The following is a 16,721-nucleotide window of genomic DNA, read 5'->3' on the forward strand; positions in this document are numbered from 1 at the left end:
CATGAATCAATTATTCCCAAACATTGATTGTTTTACCAAAGAAAATAGAAGGTAGCTTTCGATAAAAATATTGGAGAACATGCATAACAGTTCGTTGATATTCACTTGAAACTGTCAGTATTTCTCATTAATAGCATCAATGCTCCCCATTCAAACAATGCTGTGAATCTTACTACTAGTAGTTCTGTGAACAGTAGACCTCACGCAGTATTCTCATCCACAAGTACCTGATTGAAACTATAGACCTTATGGGAAATACAGCAATAGACTGGCTTCTCCACACATCTGTGTAATCACTTGTCAGCTGATTTATGATGAATAATTCTATAGTCTGATTTTTACTCTAATAATATTGGCGTATGAAGGAGGCTCCTTTTTCATTTATATTATCCTCGAAATGCAAAATTTCCAAAAACCTTGTATATACGTCGACGCGCAATTAAAAAAGGAACATACCTGTCAAATTTCATGAAAATCTATTACCGCGTTTCGCCGTAAATGCGCAACATATAAACATTGAGAGAAATGCCAAACCATCGACTTGAATCTTAGACCTCACTTCGCTCGGTCAATAATTTGGTTACTTTAGATCAGATGAAGATAATAACCTAATTTTGATGATCGCTACTGTTTCAATTTCATGTTTGACATTTTTGCTTTTTATGCCAGCTGTTATCCTATTCTATTATATTAAGCGAGCAATTTCTGTATATATTTATATGGTTATGCGGTTATCTGGTGATGTGATTATATGGGTATATATTTATGTTCAACGGATCCCGAAAACGGCTCTAACGATTTTCACGAAATTTGGAACATAGTAGGTTTATGATATAAAAATTCGATTGCACTGGGGCTCATCCTTGGGGAAACTCGCTGAACGACATTAAAAGGATAATTCATCCTTAGCTGAAACAGCTGTGGATAGTAAAAAGTGAGTGAGCGAGTTAGTATGTGAAAAATCAAAATATCGCATCCCCGAAATTCATAAGAAGACATATAGGCAGCTGTGAAATATAAACACGGTCATTTTAGAGAATTGTGTTCTGTTTATCAATATGCAATTTATATTGTAGTTCTGATTTTGTAATATATTATTCAGGTACATAAGAGAAGTTCAGAACCAATTTCTTCATGCAAAATTTCCTTGTGCTAGATACAGAGTGGCACAAAAACCACGTATTTTCGGCTCATTTTCCAGTTTTCAGCTATTTCTGCCAAATCTCGTAATCGGACAGAAAAATTTGCCCTCGCTTTTTTTTAGAAGAAAAACACCTAATTGTGTCAAAAGTTATAAGGGTTTGAAATTTTGATCCTTGAGGTGACCTTGAGCGCGCCTCTCCACTAGGAAATACTGGAATGAAGTGCATCTAATGGGTGATTCTCATAGAACATAATATCATGAACTTATGACATTGTGCGAAATATTAATGTGAGGACAATGTAGTTGGTGTTGATGGTTCAAGCTGAAAATTAGGTGTTTTTCACAATACAAAGAGCATTGTTGTCAGGTGTACCTGGAAATCTTTTTAAAATAGAGCGCTCTACCTGATCTCAGATTGTAGAGCACAAAAATACGCCCAGAGGGATTTTGAAATATACATCTAAATGGTAACAATCGGAAGATATCGTTGATCAAAAACTAAAATTCATCAAAATTGATTTTTTCTTCAAATTTCACTCATTTTTTGAAAAAACATAACTCAGTACTCATTAGAGATAGAGAGTTCTGAATGATCTCACTCTATTCATAATTTTTTAATCTAAAAAAAAGGCAAGGGCAAATTTTTCTGTCCGATTACGAGATTTGGCAGAAATAGCTGAAAACTGGAAAATGAGCCGAAGATACGAGGTTTTTGGGCCACTATGTATCTAGCACAAGGAAATTTTGCATGAAGAAATTGGTTCTGGACTTCTCTTATGTACTCAAATAATATATTACAAAATCAGAGCTACAATATAAATTGCAAGCACACCCCTTTTTTATGTCTATATTGACTGGACTGATCGCTCACATTGATATTTTTTGTCACTATCAGTCCACTTGGAGAATTGTGTCTCTAAAGCCCGGTCCAGTCGCTCAAGTTTAGCTTCAGTCTTTTGCTCAAGCAAAAGTCGGAACACGTAAGTCATTGCGTCTGGATGGTAAAACGGATGGGTCTTCAAGCTTAAGTCATCAAACTTAAAATGTATCGGCCGGGAATCTTTTTCTATCAAACTGTCCGTCTTTTGCCTATCTACCAAAACCTAAATCGCGTAAAAATGGAGATAGAGAAATTGTGATTTCAGATTCGGATTCAGCGCCCTCAAATTAATAAAATGGCTCGCGAGTACTTGAAAATAAGTAAGTTTTTTTATCGATTTTATATAACGCTTTTTTTCTTTCTTGATTAGATAAGATAAGATAAGATAAGATAAGATAATATTTTATTCAACACAGTACACTTTATAATATACAGATGAATAACGTCAGGTCTTAATAAGTAAAAATAATAAGTACACAATAAAAAGCACACATGGAAGACTAGAGTAGGCCTACCTACAAACTATGCTACCTTTTATCACTAAAATCCTTCACACTGTAGTAGGCTTGTGAAACCAGGAATTTATACACTTTACTCTTGAAAGCTTTTATATCAGACAAGGACTGCAGCTCGGTAGGTAAGTTGTTAAACAACTTAGCTCCAATATAAGAGGGCATTTTCTCGTACAGCTGCAGTCGGTGTTGTCTCAAAGACAGTTTATTCCTCCCTCTGGTGTTATAAGTGTGGATATCAGCAATTGTATTTAGATCAGATAAATGCTTATGAGTGAAAATTAACAGTTTGAAGATATAAATTGATGGTAGCGTAAGTATATTCAAGTCCACAAAAGCCTCTCTACACGAATCATTAAACCCAAGACCAGCCAGGTAGCGGATTGCTCTTTTTTGAAGCTTGAATACCCTTTGGAAGTGAATATTTGGACACCCACCCCACAATTCAATACCATACGCTGCATGGGAAACAAATAAGGCAAAATAAACCATTCTTGAAACGGATAAAGGTACTAATTTCACCATATTTCTTAATACAAATAAGCCTTTGCTTAATCTATTTATTAATTTTTCGACGTGCGAATCCCATGCAAGTTTTGAATCTATCTCTAGACCGAGTAGATTAACAGAATCTGTATTTTCAACAGGATCACAGCCGATGTATAGCTTGGGCTCTACATGGCTATGTCTGAGGCTGAAATTTATTAGTCGACTTTTTCTCGAGTTTACTGAGAGGGAAAGTGAATTGAAATATTGAACTAAACTGTTTGATAATAGATTACATTTTTTCTCGAGTTCCTCTAAACTAAAATCGGAAAAAATTAAGGAGGTGTCATCTGCGTATAATGTGAGTTTATTTTGTGGAACTGCTAAGGAAATATCATTTATATACAGAATGAAAAGGAGAGGTCCCAAGATAGAACCTTGAGGCACTCCTGATGTGATTTTAACTAGATTTGATGTCACTAATTCTTTATCACTAGGGATGGAAACATACTGATAACGATCAGTTAGGTATGACTCTACCAGTTTATTTTCTGTACCGCTTATCCCTAGTCCAATCAACTTTTTCAAAAGTATCTTGTGGTTCATGCAGTCAAAAGCTTTGGAAAGATCAAGCATGACACCTGTTGTGTAGTTACCTCCTTCTAACTCATGTATCACACCTTCGAAAAATTCTATAAGAGCGGTACTGGTCGACTTATGTTTCACAAAACCATGTTGATGTAGGGATATAATATCATTTTCCTTCAAGTATGCTGCCAGTCGTATGAGGATTATTGTTTCAAATATTTTTGAGAGAGCTGTCAATATTGATATGGGTCTGTAGTTGTTTATGTCTAGTCTGTCCCCATCCTTGAAAAGTGGAAGAACTTTGGCTATTTTTAAAAGATCTGGAAAAATTCCACATTCAAACATAGAGTTAATCATACAAACCAGTGGGTGAACTATTGCTCTCCTGCACTGCTTCAGAACCTTAACAGAGACATCATCATAACCTACATTACATTTCGACTTGAGATTCTTAATTATTTCCAATATTTCATCTTCATTTGTGGGATATAGAACAAATTTATTTTATGATGTCTCAGAGCTATTGATTTCGAATTCTTCACCTGGGTTCCCATGAGACTCATTCAAGACAGTACCAACTCTTTCAGCAACGGATGCAAAAAAGTTATTAAATTCAGAAGCGATCTCTTGATGGTCAGTGATAAGTACATCTTCAATATTGAGAGTTATTTTCTCAATTTTTCTATTGGAACTTTTCCCTCTAAATTGATTGATTAACTTCCAGCTGGATTTAGATTTGTTTGTTGCATTCTTTATTTTGTTACCATAGAAATCTTTTTTTGCATCAATTACTAATTGGTCATAGTGTTTCTTAACTTTGTTTATAAGTGAAGTGTCGAAGTCAGCCACTGAGTGTGCCCTACTTGTTGCGATTTTCAGTAAAATTCTTATTTGTTGAATTTCTTTTGTCATCCAGTTTTGTTTCATCTTTTTAGTCTTAGATAAAGTTTTGGTTACTAAGGGACAATGCATATTATATAAGTAAAGGAAAATATCATGAAAAACCTCATACTTTTTATTTGTATCTCCCAAATTGAAATTGAAATATGAATTCCAGTCCACACCTGCCAAAGATGCCTCCAAACTGTTTATATTATCCGTACTGCAATTCCGAAAAGTAACAGTTGCACTGTCTGAAACTCCTGCTTCGCGGGAACGTTTCCCCAATGACAATTCAATACACTGAGCGGTATGGTCGGAAAGCCATGAATTTATAACTTCCACATTTATCTTTGTTAATGTATCACTAGTAATTATGTTGTCGATTGCTGTACTACTATGAGTAGTTATTCTAGTAGGAACCTTTACATTATAAATTAAATTAAATTGCTTCATTATGCAGAGGAAGGCCGTACGATGAGGGGAGTCCAACATAAAATCAATATTAAAGTCACCTGCACAAATAAATTTGATTTCCATGTTCATCAATAAATTGTCAAAAACATTGGTTAAATTACTGAAAAACAAATTTATGTCACCGTTTGGCGGCCGGTAAACACCGAGCAGAATATATATTTTCTTTTTTAAATTGAATCTACAACAAGCCAGTTCAATGCAACCCTCAATACAGTACTCATCAACATTAACTTTCAGAATACTCAATGGTTGCCGACTAATATTATGATATATACAAACCCCTCCCATATTCTTATTTTTTCTACAATAACTGTCAATAAGGCGCATATTATACAGAGTAGTACAACTCAGCTCACTATCCCTTAGACCATGCTCGGATAAAATAAGAAAATCTGGCTTCTCTGAATCAATGAATATTTCTAACCTATCCAATTTATTGTACAGTGATCTTATATTCTGGTGTATAATTCTGGTATATATTCTGATTCTCATGATACTCTCAGAATTTGATGTTGATATTATGATTTTAGTAGTATCGACAATGATTATTAATATTAAAAATAATTATTAGCATTAGAATAGCATTAGAATGCTAATAATTTGTTTTAAACAACTATGCTAATATCATTAAAAGCTTACCGAGTTGAAAGCAGAGAATAGTCGGGAGATAAAATAATAAGCTACATCGAGTTATCAATATTGCATGCCTCATTGATTGCTATTAATAGTCCACACGACAGCTGATTTTTTACCAAATTACAATGGGATATTAATTGCATGCAAGTAATAATCCACTCGACAGCTGATTTATGATGTCTATAGGTTAGTCTGATTTTTACAGTAATATTGGCGTTCGAAAGAGACTTCTTTTCCTTTTGTATTAATCTTAAAATACAAAATTTCAAAAAACCTTGTAAGCCTATATACATATATATATATATATATATATATATATATATATATATATATATGTCGACGCGTAATTTAAAGAGGAACAAAACATAAATTTAATGAAAATCTATTGCCGCGTTTCACCGTAAATGAGGAACATATAAACAAAATTATAAACATATTTTCAGATTCATCTTGCAATTCTCGAAGCAATGCAACATGAGAAAATTTGTGTCTTTTTAACAACCAGTCTCTACTCCAACGTGAACAATGAACTCTAGCCTACCTTTCTTCCTATTTTTTACACACAAAACAAAAGTGGCCAAGAGTACTAGCTCTTCCATAGTTGATGACGAACTGAGCTTGTGAGCACAAAAATAGGAAAACGGACGACATAAGACGGATACGTGTGGACGCAATTTTACATCTGTCTTGCTTGAACCAGACGATCAGTCTATTGTTAAACTTGAGCGTCTGGACCCGGCTTAAGAGAGCACAAACTGAATCTATTGATGGTTCCATAATATAACTACTATTCAGTATTCACACTACAAGATTATAACACCACACAAACTGTAACTAACACTATTACTTCTACAGATACATTATTTGCACCAGTATATTTATAGAATAATGTTTAATAGAATAAATTATTCTCAATAATAAGAATCAGTGCGACGCGTACCATGTTGTTTTCAAGATTTTTAGGATAACCTCAAAGCCTCAAACTGTAAACAGCAGACATGCGGTTCATCAACTGGGCGCTTAAAACTTCGATTGTGCCAACCTAACCGATAGAATTTTCGCAAAACACATTCCTCGTTATTACGTTATGTTCTGCATTTTCATATCACAAGGTTGGTAAGTAAGGGGATGCCCCAGCTCAGCTTGCAGTACCTATAGGGGGAACGCGCCAACTAGTCTCCCCGACAGTAAAGCTCCTTTTAAAACCACATTCGAGGGGATTTACTGACAGCGTCAACTGAGCTCCTGAAAGAGGAGCTTTACTGACGGGGAGCTTAGTTGTCGTCTACGGTCCCGACAACTAGTCCCCTCTGAACCAGTAGGGTATTTACTGTCGGGGAGGCTAGTTGACGCTAGCGTGCAAGCAACCAAGCTCCTCGCTCGCTCTGAGTGCCGGAGTTTTCGCGAGTAAACTGACATATATATAGTTCATGCACTAACTCTATGGATTTCCTGAAATCACGCCTGCTTTTCCCAGTCATTCATCACTTTTTTAAGAGTTATATCACATTTTTCAAGAACCAATAGTTCAAACTTCATAATGAGGTTCAGCTTGAGTATTGGTTCATATTTGTAGGTTTTTATCCAAGAGCCACATTTCAAAACAACAAGCGATTGAAGCAACTTCAAAATACTCTTTTGACTGATATGATGTACAAGAGGAATCCGTTTCAATGGGATTTGCAGGCGAACGAAGCGAGTCCCATTGACACTGCCGGGGTCCAGGGGTCATGGAATCACAGGCAGTGGCGGATCAAGGAGGATCCAGCAGCAATAATATTATAAAAAATTGAAGTGAATTGAAAAATTTCAAAGTACAATACTATACGTTTTATTGATGAAAACTATTTGATACTAGTCGGCAAGCTCACTTCGCTCGTCTACATTTTTCATATAGGCATGCTTCTTTCCATCAAACAGTCAAAAGAGAATTTTAGGAACCGTTTGATTCGAATTATGTAGTGCAGGATGGAAAAAATCGTGTTTCCATTGGAATGAATAAATATTTCTCTGTAGAGACTTTGTTAGGATATTATGAAAATTATTGTATTCAGTTCAGGCCTTTGAAATTTGAGATAGGAATGACGTGGTTAACTTACAAAACATTCATATTAAACTCTCTCAAGTATGAATTTTCCGAAGAAATATGCATAGAAAACTAAATGAAAAACTGGAGAAAAGAATCCCTCTAATTTATCACCGCCATTTCCTCAAGTTTACACTTTTAAATTCAGTTGTTCCTGAGACCCCTGGAAAAACAGCATACTCTGAACCTAAAAAAATATTACATGGACCTGTGGAACAGAATGATGTAAACAATTCCTGTCCATAAAATAATAAAAAAACCGAAAAATATAGAAAAACTTGGAAAACGCCAGCTTTGAGCGTATCTTCGGTGAAATATTGGGCACCTCTCAACATAATAGTTTTAGACCCTAGCTGACATTTGTTCACCCTGTGAACATTTGTACCTAATTTGAAAAAAACTGACAAAAAGAAGAAACACTTATTTCGGGCCTATGTTTGACGTTATTCCACAGCTCTTCTAATAGAACATTTTCTACATCTAAGGCCCATGTTATACGAGCGCTAATGCCGCGGCGTTAACGCGGCGCTGGCAGCGCTAAACCAAATTACACACAGCGTTGTTAGCGCGCACTATGGAAGTAACATTCCTAACTCAAGTTATCAGCGCTCGTATAACATGGACCTTGAGGTGCGTACAGATTTACGCGCCGCGAACACGTGCAATTCATTTTTTAACAGCTGATGCCAAGCTTTTTATATCTGTATCTTACCGTTTCTGTACGAATACAGATATAATCAGCTGATGGAAAGTGGATTGGTCGTGTTCGCGGTGCGTGAATCTGTACGCACCTGTTTACCAAATTTGAAAATTTTCTGTCTATTACTTCTTTTTAAAACTGAGGAAACGCAGAAATATTCTTAAACACTGGAAAACCCGTTTATTTTAGGTGTATCTTTTGCGTTATTCCAAAGTCCTCCTACTACAACATTCTTACACCCTAGCTGAGCTTCTCCACTAAATTTGGATATTTTCTCTTTTATATTATTTACATAAATATATAGATTTGCGAGGAAGGATACCCTGAACCCCATCCACCTGAGGGCTATTCCCAAGGTGTCGTCCGATGAGCAATTCAGCAAAAAATAGTTCACTGAGCGATCCATTGCTCAGAATAACAATAAGGATAGGCAGACGCTAAGAATGGGAGGACTTGGGTGTCATTAATCATCAGGAACTGTGACAGAGGAAGGCTGAATGGGTAGTGTCGTGTGTATACTCGTAATACGATATATTGATGATAATGATTGAATCAGAACTTCGGAACCCACCACCTTCCATAAAAACCAATCATTTGTTGTTAAATAATAATTTTATCCAATGAACTGTTATCAATTTTACAAACTGTTCTCAAAAGTCTGTGCAACTGACTAACATTTTACTGGTGACAATAGAAAAAATCGATTTGGGTACTATTACTGGTGATAGTAAAAAAACTCCTTAACGCTGTGCAAAGGCTAATGGTGATATTTTTCAAAGTTTTTCGATTTTTATATCATCAAGCTATCAAAATGAAAAAGTTTCCATAAGAAAACATTTTTTCCCATAATTTTTTCTCTTAATTTTTGAGATATGAGCGCCTAAAGTTTAAATTTTTGGGATTGAACATTTCAAATTCGGTAAGAGATAAATCCATGAAATTTAGAGGATATTGTTGATCTTATATAGTCATATATCTTATATACTTCATGGTATTGTTGATGGAGTAAAACAGAAATTTTCTGAATATATAGATTTCTGAGAAAGTTATTCTTCAATTTACAAAAAATGCTCAACTTGAAAATATTCAAATCGAAAAACTTTGAAAAATATCACCAGTAGAAAGTTTAATTTTAACCTTTGCACAGCCTTAGGGTGTGAATTTTTGAAAAAGCTATTCCATTTCCTAAAAATGACTGAATAACTAAATTCCAGCTATTTATTGACGATTGTAGATTGGCATTAATTAAAATATTTGTGATTGCTTGTGAATGTAGATTGCTTTAGATGTGAAGTTGATCTTAAATCTTCTTGATATATGTGAGATACTTTATACCTTATATATCTATTTGCAATAGTGTTACTCATTCAATTGAAGAAATGCAGATGATTGATAGAACTTGTTGGAATTGTAAATTTATATATATAGATATATTATAGGTCAAAATGAAGATGAATTTGAACTGTTCGAAGCAGAAAGCTATTCGATCTTTGCTCAACAATTATTACTGATTCCTTTTTATGGAAGGTGATAGGTACTGATTCAATCATCATTAATGTATTGCAAGTATATACATACGCTTGTGGCCTGCCTCTGTTGATGAATGACACCCAAGACCTCCCATTCATAGCGTCTGCCTATCCTCATTGTTATCCTGAACAATGGATCGCTCAGCGGACTGCTAACCCCCAAAATTACTCATCGGAAATCGCTAATCGGACGTAACCATTCCAAACTCTCAGCACGGTAAAGCTGCATGCGGTACTTTTTTAGAGATTAAGCTCTGTTGAATATAAAGTATTCAAAATCAACGAGGAATTGAGGTTCATGATTAGTCCGGGCGCAAATGTCATTCCGTGGTTATTTTTGAGTAACAGCCGTGAAGATGTCTCCGTGAATGTGAAAGTTATATTTACCAGTAAAAGTTGGTGGAATTGGATAAATCTTTCATATATTGTAGTATGATTATTTTGGAGCTTTCAGATGGCTGAATTGATCCGATATCCTCGACATTATTAGAATTACAGACAATTTCTTGAAAATCGACATATTTATGACGCCATCTTGTTTTTTCATGATTACAAACATTTTTTGAGATTGCCATCATGGATAATCTCTTCCTACACATCATTATGAAGAGATTGATACCATTCCCAAGTCTGTACGTTCAAGGAGTCATGAGTTACACGGTTTTCTAATTGTTGGGATTGGCATTTGGTGGAAAAAGTGTGTTTTCCGCTGCAAACAGTACTTTTTACTCTTTTTCCGATGACGCTTCAGCCGTAAGATATGGACTTACAGCCTCCAACCAGATGTCATTTTGAAGCTTTGGAAATATTCTACAACACTGTGCCAATAATACTAGTGTTTGTTCACTGCGAATACATGTACAGAGTGGAAAGTGAAATATTGTCCCCGAAAAATGTATGTTTCAAGTTTTTGAAGTTAAATACCTAAATAATGGAAAGAGTGGTCGAAATGAGATGATTCTCTCAAACATCATTGTTTGGTTAATTCTAAACACTGGTGGTAAAACCAATCCGATATCTCTCACAATAACTGAATAACAAGCGATATAAAAATTTCTGTCAATAATGACCGCCATCTTGAATTTTTCAATGATGTAGAATATTTTCGTTGTTTCCATCATCAATATTCTTATTCGTCTTGTTTTAACGAAGAGATTGATACCATTTGCAAGTCTCTATCTCGAGGTAGTCATGAAAAAATCGATTTTATAGTTCTAGCCTGTTACCTCATGCCTATGGGAAAACGCACCAGAATCTAATGAATCTAATCTTTGTCTAAAAAACGGTTGAATATCTTGAACGGTTATTGAAATACTTACAAGCGATATAGCAAAACCCTGAAAATTTTGGCGGCCATCTTGTTTCCGAGGTGTTTGCCTGTGATTTATACTTATCATCATCACGATCCTTATTATGCTAGACCTAACGAAGAAATTGAGACATCTTCCACGGCTGTTACTCAAAAATGACCACGGAGTGCCTTATTCATGACATTTGCGCCCAGACTAGATGGAAATTGTGTAACATTCGCCACCTAAGTGTAAAAACAAAGTAGTACTGTATAGTACGTCTGTGAAGTTGGTCGAAATGATAACAGACGATCAAATAGAATTGCTAATAATCGTTGGTTCAGTTTTGTTTTGACAAATTTAGGATTTTTTTGACGATTGTTGAGGCGTCTAGATACTAGATTGTGTAGTTACAATTATTGCCAGCCAACTTCACACCAGCCCTAAGATTGACTTAAATGTTTCAAAATTACATAGATCTTATTTACAAGACCCTCATGTTCATTGAAACAATAAGAAGTTTTAGGAATTTACCAATATATCAATAATAGAATCGGCATCCTTGAAGAAATATTACCAAGAAAAAGGGACGGATCCAAGAAAGGGAGGGTCGTCATTTGGAAATTTTGTAGGGTGTTACAGAATTCCGGTTATCCCTAACAATAAACTCTTGTTTTGTGACGCCTGCACAGGTCAACTGTATTGTCTAGTGCAGTGGTCGCCAAACTTATGAGCCTGTAAGCTGGAATAGCATTTATAAATATTCTAGTGAGCTACAAACGAATATTACAATAGAGAAAGTATCTTTTATTGCCTATAAAGGTACATTTCTATTGTTGGAATCTACTTATCTCATAGCAAAAAGTATAACAAAAGTTGAAATGTGCATTAATTTCAATGAGAGAAGTGGAAATCTTTTTGGCCATCAATATTTTATTGATGTTTGGAGTGTATGCTGTAGCCGCCATTCTGATGCAGTTATCCAAAAAATGTTCCTATATCGATTTTTCATGAATTTCATACTTGAAAAAGATGATTCACACAAGTAGGTAGAGCTGAGCATGGCTTTCAACCTCAATGCAACTTGAATAATAATTGGATATTTTTCTTTGGGGACTTGAGGCCAAATATTTTCAGTTGTAAAACGTGATCTGAAGATCAACTTCACATCTAAAGCAATCTACATTCACAGGAGTGATCCGTGGTCTAGTGGATAGAGTGCCTGCGTAGCAGCAAAGAGATCCCGGGTTCAAACCCTCTCGATACCAAAAGTTTTTTAACCAGATCACTCCCGTGTTATCGGATGGGCACGTTAAACTGTCGGTCCCGGCTGAAGTATGACAGTCTTAAGGCCCATTGACGGCTTAAATTATATATTCAGGCGGTGGGACCTTCCCGCAAGGGACTCCCCACCAACAAAAGCCATACGAATTTACTTTTTTACATTCACAAGCAATCACAAATATTTCAATTTCATGCCAATCTACAATCGTCAATAAAAAACTGGAATTTAGTTATTCAGTCATTTTTAGAAAATGGAATAGCTTTTTCGGAAATTCACACCCTTAGGCTGTGCAAAGGTTAAAATTAAACTTTCAACTGGTGATATTTTTCTAAGTTTTTCGATTTGAATATTTTCAAGTTGAGCATTTTTTGTAAATTGAATAACTTTCTCAGAAATCTATATTTTCAGAAAATTTCTGTTTTACTCGATCAACAATACCATGAAGTAAGTTATATAAGATATATGAGTATATAAGATCAACAATATCCTCTAAATTTCATGGATTTATCTCTTACCGAATTTGAAATGTTCTATCCCAAAAATTTAAACTTTAGGCGCTCATACCTCAAAAATTAAGAGAAAAAATTATGGGAAAAAATGTTTTCTCATGAAAACTTTTTTATTTTGGCAGCTTGATGATACACAAATCGAAAAACTTTGAAAAATATCACCAGTAGAGAGTTTATTTTTAGCCTTTGCACAGCCTTAAGGAGTTTTTTTACTATCACCAGTAATAGTACCCAAATCGATTTTTTCTATTGTCACCAGTAAAATGTTAGTCAGTTGCACAGACTTTTGAGAACAGTTTGTAAAATTGATAACAGTTCATTGGATAAAATTATTATTTAACAACAAATGATTGGTTTTTATGGAAGGTGGTGGATTCCGAAGTTCTGATTCAATCATTATCATCAATATATCGTATTACGAGTATACACACGACACTACCCATTTAGTCTTCCTCTGTCACAGTTCCTGATGATTAATGACACCCAAGTCCTCCCAATCTTAGCGTCTGCCTATCCTTATTGTTATTCTGAGCAATGGATCGCTCAGTGAACTATTTTTTGCTGAATTGCTCATCGGACGACACCTTGGGAATAGCCCTCAGGTGGATGGGGTTCAGGGTATCCTTCGCCGCAAATTTTTATGTATATTTATATACAGAGTGTCCCACCAAGGTTGTAACAGCCGTTAACCATAGATTCTACTCGACATTTCTGACAAAAAATGTTTTGTAAACTTTTTTCCTATCGACCTTAGTTTTTGAGATCTATCAATTTTTCAATATTTTCAGAATATGCCTACTTCTGGTCATTAAATACTCAATAACTGGAAAACTACTGGTCGAATTTCAATTTCAAGGGTATTGTTGAAAAGAGAAAAGCATTAAAAACTTGAAGAGATACGGAATTTTCCAGTTTTGTACGATCAAAGTGATGAGAAATATCGCATTGCCGAATACGAGGAAAGGGTGTGGAAATATTGCTATCATTTGTATAGTGATTTTATCACTTGCATGGTTGACTATTTCCACATATTTTTTACTTATAGCTCTATAGTGTAGGTAAGAAAGGAGATCTTACATGGATCACTTGCATGGTTGACTATTTCCACATATTTTTTATATACTTATAGCTCTATAGTGTAGGTAAGAAAGGAGATTTATCAGTATTATTATTTCTTTTTTAGTATTTAAGTAATGAATTTCCTTTATGTATTATACTCCATTATTATGTGTCATTATCTTAGTATTTATAGGTATTTGGCTATTTTCTTACACTTGAATAAGTTCTTTGTTTATTTTGTTCTTTTCTTGTGGAAATAAATTATATTATTTAGTAAAGTCATAGTCATTCAAAAAAGAGCGCTGAGAACAATACTGAAAGTGTACACAATGGAACATACAAGCCACAGTGATTTTTATATTATATCCTGAAGACAACAATCTTAGCAAAGAAGACAAAACCTACACTAAGAGGTGACAGACATGGTAACAATACTAGAAATATCAAGGACATAGACCTCCCAATGCACCGTCTCACTAAATTGAAGGACTCTCCAGCTTATGCAGGAGCCTTCTTCTACAACAAACTGCCGGATACACTGAAGATTATTGAGGATGATACTCTCTTTGCTAAGGCACTCAAGCGCTATCTGATAGAGACCTTACTACACCACTACGGAGTATGTGCAGGAGCATACAGTTACTATACGGGACGAACTGGGAACCAACACTGAAAGAAACCTTATCGAATGGAAGACATTTTGACGATTCCACGGTCACCAGACTGCGGAGAAGACAAGACAAGTAACATGTTAGTGAATAAGTAAATTTAAAAAATATTACAAGAGCCGTCCCGTTGGCGATTTTTATGCTATTGTGCTAAAAAACAATAATAATAATAATGGTACATTTTCGATCAGATAAACTATAGAACAAAGTAAAGTTGACTGAGTACCGTAATTACTAAAACATTTGAATAGGCTATATTTATAAATTTATTTACAATATTCTGATGTTAGTAATCTTGTCAATCCTGCGATTTTTAGGAAATAGAATGAGGCCGGGTTCCATGCATCCGTAGTTAGGCACATAACCTATAAATTAGATTTGATGACTCATTTAATTTTATTTATTTTGAAAAAACATTAAGGAGACACATAAATTAAAAATGTTGGCTACTATAAATATTGCTTTTACAATAGTTTTTTCTAACGAATCATCAAATCTAATAAATTAATAAGTTATGTTCTCTAGCCGCGGCATCTCTAACCACACTTTTCTAGACGCGCATTAACTGATCTCGAGACGCCGCCAAGGAATTGAACCTTCATCATTTACCATTGATGAAAAACATTTCGAAAGCACAAAAAAAATCTTTAAAACATCAAACTGTAATCAAGGCATAACTAGGCCTATATAATCGCTATGACGGAGCAAGCAAGTGGAAGAAGTTACAGTACCTATTATTATTGACAGTATACAAATAAAATAGTTACCTTTTTTCCAAGACAATGCAAAAACCCAACGTAGAACAGTAAATATCCAAGGTATTAAAAAATTGAGAATTAATAACAATCAAGATCAAGGTAAGGGAGCTGTTTTTGTTACTTGACACAGTTGTAGACGTAGACCGACTTATCTGTTTTTATAATGGCAACGGCAGAACACCTAAACAGGAAACTTTCAAACATTTTACAGCTACCTAGATTTTGTGGATCTTCAATCTAGTTTTTGAAAGTATTCTGACTTCTGAGTTTAATATAATTGAGAAATCTTATTGAATATGAATATTCCTAGTTTTTCATAAATTGAAATTGAAAGAAATAGAATCGATATTTGAAACCAAAAAAGTGGATTAATAGAGCTGAAAAATAAATTCTCTATTGCAAATTTGACCGCCGTAAATGTTGTTGATAGCATCATCCACATATAGAGCTACAGGTATGCCTATTATAAACTACTAGCCGTCAGGCTCGCTTCGCTCGCCATATCCGTCCAGCAAGGGGGCTCCGCCCCCTGTACCCTCGACTGGATTGTCCAAGAATGAAATCAGTGGGCTCGCTTCGCTCGCCTGCATTTTTCATTTGAACATGCTTCATTCCATCAGAAAGTCAAAGTACCTACTGAGAAAACACAGAAAAGCTGAAAAAAACGTTGGAGAAACGCTGATTTTGGGCGTATCTTTGATGAAATATTAAAGTCACCTCATCACAAAATTTTTAGACCCTGGCTACACCTCTGTACTAAATTTGAAAATTTTCTCTATTTGATGAAATCACTGAGAAAACGCAAAAAAACGCTGATTTTGGGTGTATCTTTGACGTTATTTCAAATTCCTTTTAACACAACATTATTACACCCCAGCTGAGCTTCTGTAGTGAATTTAAACATTTTCTGCTCATTTGTTCTTGATAAAGCTGAGAAAGTGCAAAAAAAACTGTAGTACTGTTTTTTCTCCCTGAGGGAAAAGTTTGAAGCCCTAGGCGAAGCCTAGGGCAACAATTTTCCAAAGAGAGAAAACACATTTTTTACTTGTGATATACACAACATTTTTCCTTCACCTACATTTTTATAACAAATAAAATAATTTTTTAAAATGTACTTGACCAAACAATGTGTTCCTACATAATCTAAATTGTAAACAGAAACAGCTGGCTTGTAATCACAGTTCTCCGCCAACAGCACTATCTTTCAGCCAAACTTGTAACAACAATGGCCGCCAC

The 16,721-nt window shown here is 34.9% G+C and overlaps 1 protein-coding gene across 5 annotated transcripts in view; it reads right to left on the bottom strand.

Moving 5' to 3' along the window:
* The window catches only part of LOC111047095, a 98,659-nt gene extending 83,002 nt beyond the window's left edge, over positions 1 to 15,657 (bottom strand). For 3 of the 5 annotated variants that reach the window (XR_005571325.1, XM_039428248.1, XM_039428249.1), the window contains exon 1: positions 15,495 to 15,657. The gene's annotated coding sequence lies outside the window, so the exon portion shown is untranslated. The remainder of the gene's footprint in view (positions 1 to 15,494) is intronic. The other 2 variants (XM_022332759.2, XM_039428251.1) reach the window with 1 other exon arrangement.
* Positions 15,658 to 16,721: the final 1,064 nt, after the last annotated feature.

The sequence above is a fragment of the Nilaparvata lugens genome, chromosome 5 (assembly GCF_014356525.2).
Source record: "Nilaparvata lugens isolate BPH chromosome 5, ASM1435652v1, whole genome shotgun sequence".
Lineage (NCBI taxonomy): Eukaryota > Metazoa > Arthropoda > Insecta > Hemiptera > Delphacidae > Nilaparvata > Nilaparvata lugens.